The sequence below is a fragment of the Dermacentor variabilis genome, chromosome 7 (assembly GCF_050947875.1).
Source record: "Dermacentor variabilis isolate Ectoservices chromosome 7, ASM5094787v1, whole genome shotgun sequence".
NCBI lineage: Eukaryota > Metazoa > Arthropoda > Arachnida > Ixodida > Ixodidae > Dermacentor > Dermacentor variabilis.
In genome coordinates, this window is record NC_134574.1 from 150,459,791 (window position 1) to 150,468,055 (window position 8,265).

Below are 8,265 nucleotides of genomic sequence, written 5' to 3' on the forward strand. Positions count from 1 at the left end.
CCGCAGCTAAATACGGCAGCCGCGGCCGGGATTTCATCCCGCGAGCCCGTGCTTAGTAGCGCAACGCAGCAGCCACTTAGCAACTACGGCGGGTTCAGAATGTTAAGCTGACTGATTTTGAGCAAATGCATGCAGAACAGAGCCTCTTGAGACCACGTTTTCTTTATTTGCTAACCTTACATTGGTGACATTAAACAGCTGCGCAGTATTTCACTTAATTTGTTTGTCCTAATTCCGCGATGAGTAAAATGTCTGAAATCATAGTACCTCAGAGTTACGCCGCACGTTGTTCGCCAGGGTATTTTCTTTTTTGAGGCCGCATTGGGACAGCGGATAGGCTGTTATTTATGCTCCAGTGTAAAAGACATTTGTCATAACACTCACTCACTCACTCACTCACTCACTCACTCACTCACTCACTCACTCACTCACTCACTCACTCACTCACTCACTCACTCACTCACTCACTCACTCACTCACTCACTCACTCACTCACTCATTCATTCATTCATTCATTCATTCATTCATTCATTCATTCATTCATTCATTCATTCAAATTTCGTCGTGCAAAGGTGAGGTCAAAAGCTCTATCTTATCGAGTGGGTGTACCTCGTGAGAAAGCCCCCATGTAAACCAAATTGTTCATTGTTAATTTTAGAAGCAGCGCACTGAAGAGACCGAAAGAATGCGCAGCTGTGTGTCTAGTTTCTTGCTCATTGAATCTCGATTGCGCTGATGCAATCGAAGACGAGGAGTCGCCGTGCGGGATATCAAGTTAAAAAAATTTTTTTTTAGTGCAAGCCGACTTTGTGCTCGCGCTGTCCTCGGGTGACATTTACAAAGACTTATTCGTTCCACATCGGAATGGGACCACGACACGTCCATTGGCAACTCTTGTGGAACAACAGAAACTACTGAACGCATTTCGTGTATTTATCCCCGCGGTACGACGTCGGCCTGGACATCTTCGGACAGCATTGAACCAGCTAGAGTCTAGACCAGTTTTGGAAATGAAGATCCTCGGACCATGGCCATGCGCGTCGACTGCACAGAAAGCCACAAAGGCGTTATTGCAGAATCTCAAGTCGACAGGTCTCGGTAACCGTTTATTTACTTGGTGTGCACCTACAAATGTGCCGGAAACTTGTTTTCTCTCTTCCTTCATCCCTATATCGCACTTTACTAGTGCAGGGTAGCAAGCCGGACGCGCGTCGGGTTCTCCTATGTCTTTCCCCTTTTTTGTTTCTCTCTCTCTCGCTTTGTTTATTTTGGAGCACGATTTACTTTTGTGCAATGGTTTTCTCTCCAGGAGTCTGACAGTTTCCAGTTTACAAAACAGGAAATGACGCCGTTCATTGTATCTCTCTTGTTTTTTGTGACAACCACTTAAATCGCACGAATTCTGAACAATGACCGTTTGCCGTTTTCGTTCAAGCACGTATTTTCGTCGCACGTGCAAAGGCAGCCGTTTTCTGTTTTGCGCTTGAACGCTCGCATTTGTGCCCTAAAGAATCCGTTTCTCGCGCCGTGCTTTATTAACCGTGACGCGTTTTTGAACGCGTCGTCCCTCTTCGACATGGAGCAGAACTGTAAACGAGGGAGAAACCGGATCACGAGAAAGAAATACGCTGGCTTGAAAAGGGTGGGGTGGGTCGGGTACGCACGGCAGGCGCTTCTATTGTAACCTGGGCGTTCGGGACTCGCGCCCTGGAAATAACCGTCAGAACGCAGCGGCCTCGGCTTCGAAACCGGTGTTCCACCGCCGACCGTGCCATGAGCGCGCGTTTGAAGCGGATGCCGATATATTCAAATTAGGCGGGGTGCGCGCTCAGTTCGGTGCTCGCGCGCTTCGGTACAGACGAACAACTCGCGCCCGGCGTCAGCTTTGGCAACGCATCGTTGTTTTGTCTTGACTTGGAAGAAGAGTCATTTTTGTACGAATAGTACTTTATAGCCAGCCTACGCATACGGTTGTAAGATGATTTACACAAAGTATCAACCCAATGCGCCTCCCCACGCAACCCGCGTAATGCGCGGTGGAGACTTATAGCGATAATCATCTTGGACGTTTCTCTGGGAGAAAACGTTGTCTGCTGTGATAGCTCCCGGTGCAAAGCTGAAGCAGACGACGGATGCTGGCGCTTTCACTCGAACACTGGCGCTTGAGAACGGCCGCAACGTGGCGGACAATTTTTTGCCCTGTTTCAAAATTTGCAAATCTGATGCGCGCTTGAAGATACTGTCTGACCTTATAGCGAATGTTTTATTTAGGCTGTCAATTGTCTGAATAAACAAACTAAAACTGAAACTGAAACTGAAACACCCGCAGTAAAGGTGGCTGTTCGAGGTGTGCTGGCTGCCTCAGCGTAAGACAAATAAATTGGGTGAATGTCAACACCAGTGCCAGTTGTTCTTGCCTCTGACCTGCACGTGCCTCCGCGGCATCTTTGTTGGTGGAGTCTGCAGAGGTGAGCTGGCGTGGCGAGGTGTAGGAGTCATACGAGAGAGTATCAATTGTCTTATAAAAATTGTTGAAAATCGCAAATTTCTAGCAAACAAAACTTTTAAGTTTACAAATCTGCAACTCGGCAATCAAAAACAATATTGGAATATTGTCACTTGCGTCTAATAGTACATCTAAAGCGATCAAATTTGATGTATGAGACATGGCTGTCCAGCACAGCTCTCATATGTCAGTAGCATTTTTGCGAAACCTTCGCAAAGATTGCGACAAATTCACATGAGATGTCAATTCATATATCAAATTTGTCTGCTTTGGGTGTTCTGACGGATGTCATATCGAGAACTCTGATATCTGTTCTTGGTGTAGAGTTACGGATTTATAAATTTCGTCATTCTAATATTTTCAAGCTCACCAATTTTAACGCCATAGCATCAAGGGCCAGTGTCGCAGAAAAACCTGTGTCGCCGTAGGCGGCTTTTCCGTTAGGGGAAAAATAACCCCGAACCACGCAAGTCCTCCGCGTGGCGCAGAGGCGTTATTGAACTAACTGAATGTCCCTAAGTAAAATGCGTCCGAAAATTCATAAAGTATGACTTACACAAGACCTACAGAAATGGTAGCGCAGGACTGTAATTTGGATGTGCGAGAAAACGTAATTCTGTTACACGGAAACTCAAAACACTGACCCCTCTTCCAGCTGCACTTTGAGATCTGTCTTAGAAGGAGCGGCGCGCCCCACTCGGTTCCTTGCAACACCATCCAGATGGCACTAGCCTCCGCGCATCCGCGGCAGCAGCCTTGCCCGCCATGCGGGGCAAGAAAAAAAAAGAACCAGAAAGCTCGCCTTCGTGCATAGCGTTCGCCGCCACTATTTCCGGGAAAACATTACGGTTACGTTAGCTGCAGCCGCTTGGGAGCATGTGAAGCTGTCAGGAGTCTTTGAATGTTATCGCGTTCCACTTTTAATGGCGGAGTTCAAGCGTCCTCCAAGTTTTTCGGCAATATTTGTAAAAAAAATTTCAACCACACATCAAAATTGCAGCAGTGTCTAGCGTCTAACTTGTTTCTCAAATTCCGCAAATTTTATTAAAATTAGCCTAGCGTTTACGTCAGGAAGAAAAGCATTTCTTGCATTATACATGTATTGGAATAGTTGGGGCCGAGCTTAAGGTTCCTCTTGACATCAGGCACGCTTGATCGACAAGCGCGACCTAATCAAAAAATGAAATACAGTTTAGTTTCCAGTTCGTGCTTTTATATCTCAATAGTTCAGCTTTCTTAGGAGGAAATCGAAAACAGGTCAGCTGCAAGTCTTGCTTCGTAGAAGCTTACTGTAGCCAAGATATGTTTAGGAGTCATCGCCGCTTCTTCAGCCGCAAAGCTCTCGGATTGGACGCCGAAAAAGAATATATATATATATATATATAAAGAAAAAAAAGTACAATCTGTTACGAAAAGGCACTAACATGCGACGTCTCACGCAATCCCCCCCGCATTTTAAAAAGTGTTTCGGAAATTTGAACCTTATTTATAGCAGTAGCCCACTAAACAATATTCCACGCAGCTGTAAAAACAACGGGGAATTTCAACGCACAGCTTCGAGCAAGAGGCACCTCTTGGACCATTCCTTCTTCACCTGCCCCCTGCCCCCCCCCCCCCCTTTTTTTTTGGCCAACCGTTGCGGAGACGAGCAACGGAAAACGATCACTTCGGGAATTGTCTCACAGTGTCCCTCTCGCAATGTGCTTCCCTGCACCGCTTGAAAAACTACGCCGGTAAGAACCAGTGACGACGCCCGAAGACCTATGGATATAAGCATGCATATAATATAAAGAGGCTGAAATACTGAAGAGAAGAAGAAAACAAACAAACGCTGCCGTTAAGTAGTTCTGCAGAGGGACCTGCGCTCTCTGCAAGTTTCCTTTAGCAAACAACCGTATAGCGTCGACTCCATTGTGGGATGGTATTGGGGATGCTAAAAAAAAAACGAATGAATACAAACAAAGCGTTTGCGCAAGCATAAATGAGCAGGGGGTGATGCGCACATACAGATGGCAATAGAGCGAAGACGGGAACGGGGCTGCGAATGGCGACGTGCGAATGGTGACGCAGTAAAACACCCAGCGGGCCATTAAGTTCGCGGACCCCGTGGCCGTCTGGCGAAAAGGACGCTTCACACGCCGAGTGTCACACGCTATGGCACCAGTGGCTCCGCGGGGGTGCGCTTCGGAAGCGAAGTGATTCGGCGTGAATGGCGGTCAATAAAAGTTGCACAGCCGGATGACGTTTCCACGCAGTTTTGAATCTACCGAACTTTCCTGCGAGGAAAACCGCTGGCAAAAAAGAACAGTGGAGTTACGACGCTAAACGCTCCTCAAAAGGAAGGTACATTGGTATTAGGAGCTTGAAGCTACAAAGGATGAATCTTAGAAGCACAAAGCTACAAAACTGCATGGCGGACAGGATAAGAGGCTAGACCTGAAAGCATCTGTGCCCGTCCTCCACTGTCCCTCCCCCGTTGGTGTCATCAGGAAGGATGAGGCATTTGCAGTCTCCAAGCAGTCGCACGCACCTAGAATCTCGACTATTGCTTCCATCACTGATTTGAAGAAGTTTGTATTGCGATAACATTTTTTCCGTACCTTTGTCAGGCGCCTTCTTCAAATAAGTACTTGTTTCCTTTCATCTTAACTTTTCTGCAGTTTCCCCTTCCCTGCGGCGCAGATCATCCAACTGGGCAGTAAATTTGAATAACCTCTTTGATCTGTTTGACAAAGATGCCGAATTTTTGTTTTTCATTTATTTCCACTTGCGCGGCTGGGATAATGGTACTTCGCGTGCAATCACATGTAATCACTTTCACAAGGTATTGTTCTGTTGCCATTGCCCCCATTCCGGTGTATACATTGCGCTTTGCGATCCGTCATTCTTGCCATGTACCATGCTTTCGCTCGGCTTCGACTCTGATACGTACAGCGAGCCCGCATGAACGCTCTTTCAACCTTGCTACCTCTTCTTCTATTTCCCCCCTCTCTCCCTCTCTCTTAACGTATGCAAAGGAAATGAAACGGGATTCTGAATACGACTGCAAGGCGCAAAATGAGCGACAGTTTCAATTCTCTTCGCTGCAAACAGCATGCAAGCCACATCTGCGGCGTTCGGATGAAAACGGCACTTCAGCGCCACCCACAATCGGACACGCTCCCATCTCGGGGGACACGTCTGACCTCGTTAGCGAGCGACACCAGGTGGTGGTCCCGTCACCCCTCTCCCCGAAAGTGGGACGAATCACCCCTTTTTATCCTCGAGAGATCAGCCCTTCGCGATTTCGACCTCTCCCCGAAAGGGATTACAGGAAGCAGACCTTACTGCGTAGGGAGAACGGCTTTACTCGGGAGGCGAGTCTCGATTGGAGCCGAAAGCCATCTTTAGGAACGCTAGATTCGCGATAGTTGTTAGGCGCAATAGCGTTGAGTGCACCCTCTTTGGATGTGTGTCCGTGGCGAAAGAAGAGATGTAACGCTTTGCAGTGTATGAGACGGCACATGAAAGTGGACAGACATACACAACATGAACACAGCACCGACTCTCAACGGAAGGGTTTATGTGGAATCAGCATTACAGTGCACCACATTTTCACCACGAGAGTCAGTGAGTGAGCGAGTGAAAACTTTATTGAGCTCTAGTAATTGTATTGTTCTGAGGCTGGGGCTGATTCTTCAGGGGAGAAAGAGAAATCGCGACTTTTGCACCAGTGTTGGTCAATGCGTTCTTAGGTTCGCACTGACTTTAATGACCATAAAGACGGAAATCCGTAGGTAATGACAAGCTGTGGCTTCAATAAAAGCCCCCCCCTCCCCCCATTAAAGGGAGACATGAAATAGATTTCGAATATAATTTACCCGAAGCGCCTGCTAGGTTGTTTTGTACAGACACCTGTTTAGCTCCGCTAACTTATGTAGGCAGAATAGTGTAGCGCGTTTTATAGCCGCAGCTCGCTGAGGATTTGCAATTCTCGTAAAATATTTGATATTGAGACCGAATTTCTGCAACCGTCGTGCTGTGGCTAGAATTTGACTTTTGTTTTCGTTTTCTCGTGTGCAAAACATTCCAGCCAGATCTGTCCGGCGGCTGCCCAAGGTTGGAATTGCTTCACCCCGTTGCGCCTGCATTTAGATGAGAGCCTTTGTGTGTGTACGTGCGTGTCGAAAAAGAAAAAGAAGAGAAACTCGAGCTTTTTCGCTTTTGAGAGCGAACGAGACGTAGTGGCGATAGCCGAACGGAATTCCTACGTTTCCTCCGATAAGCGCGCTTGCCCGGACACTTCACAACAAATTTATGCAATTCGCAGCAAGTTTACCCCACATTAGAATGTGCAGAAACTGCTCATTTCCGCAGGACACTGGTCTTGAACGGGCGATTTTACTTCTGCATGTTGTGGGTTGTTGCGTGCTTTGTGTGGGTTGTGCGTATCTGTCGTGTTTCCTTTGCGTATACCATTTCCGACTTCCGGTGACACGTCGACACATAAGTCACAGAGTGCTGACGTGTTGCTATTGCTCTGAGACACGGGGGCTTAAATGTGAATAAAGGTGTAACTCGGTCTAACTGACATCCTTACACCTCCCCCCCCCCCCCCCCCCCCAATACAAGGGTGGGAGGATTCTAGTTTAGAACACATTTGCGCCCTTATTCACTACTGGGGTGTAAATTATGTTTACTGTGCATGGTGCAACTTGTGGAGGAAGCGGGAGTTCTATTCAACATCAAAACATGTTGAATTCAAAGACATGGCGTGCTTGACCTTGTGGAAACGCGCCACCGTATGATGAATTTCGAGGACGAATGCGCCTGGCAACTTCTAATGCCTTTGTGACACTTCCACTCTCGATCGCAATCAAGGCCGATCCGGACCGGATTCCTTAATCACGATTGATAATGATCACTGCTACATGGTCCAACGATCCCGATGGAGTTTGGGAGAGCTCAAGTACACCAGTGGTCGTTAAGGGATTAAAAAAAATTAGCAAATTTCTGTAACATGCTGCTAAAATTGTAGTACAAAGCTCCTTTACGTTTAAAAAAAATGTCTTTTGCTTGTAATCGGAGGTAAAAGTATTATCGTCTGCTGATCGTCTGCAACTCCGGTCGGCAGCCTACAATCGCGATCACGAGGCCCGATTGCGATGCGTGGATCGCGATTGTTTGGATCCGGATCGATGAAGATCGCGATCGAAAGTGACTGCGTAGGAGCACTTCATCCAGATAAAGCTCATTCGGGACTTGGCGCGCTCGCAATCTATAAAGACCGTGTGACATCCGATAAAACTTCATCGTGAGCAAACCGCGAGCTGGAAGAGGCGCGCTCTCACGTTCTACAATTGTGGCTCGGCGACGTGGCTAATGCGCAAAGCGTATCTTGCACGAGGGGAATTCGAAAGGTTGTTTTACCTCGTCCTTTTAGGGATGCGTCCAGGGAATAATAGAGCATCAATATGTGCCGGGGGAACAGCGTTCAAAACAAACCATCGAAAATCTAATTTCTTTGAATATGTAAATAAAAAGCAAAACATCCGTGTGCCGTGCATTGGGTGCGCGTTAAAAAAAAACCTAAGGTAATCAGAACTAACCGAAATTACCCTTACGGAGTGCTTCACGATCAGGTCGTAGTTTTTGCAAGTAAATCCTCGGGTTTTAATTTGAATTTCCACGAGTTGCGGGGAGTGCTGCGTTCTGAAGTCAGCATGCGCTTGCAGTAACTAGCCGGTCAGGTAAATTCAAAGTGCTTCCAAAGCGCCTGA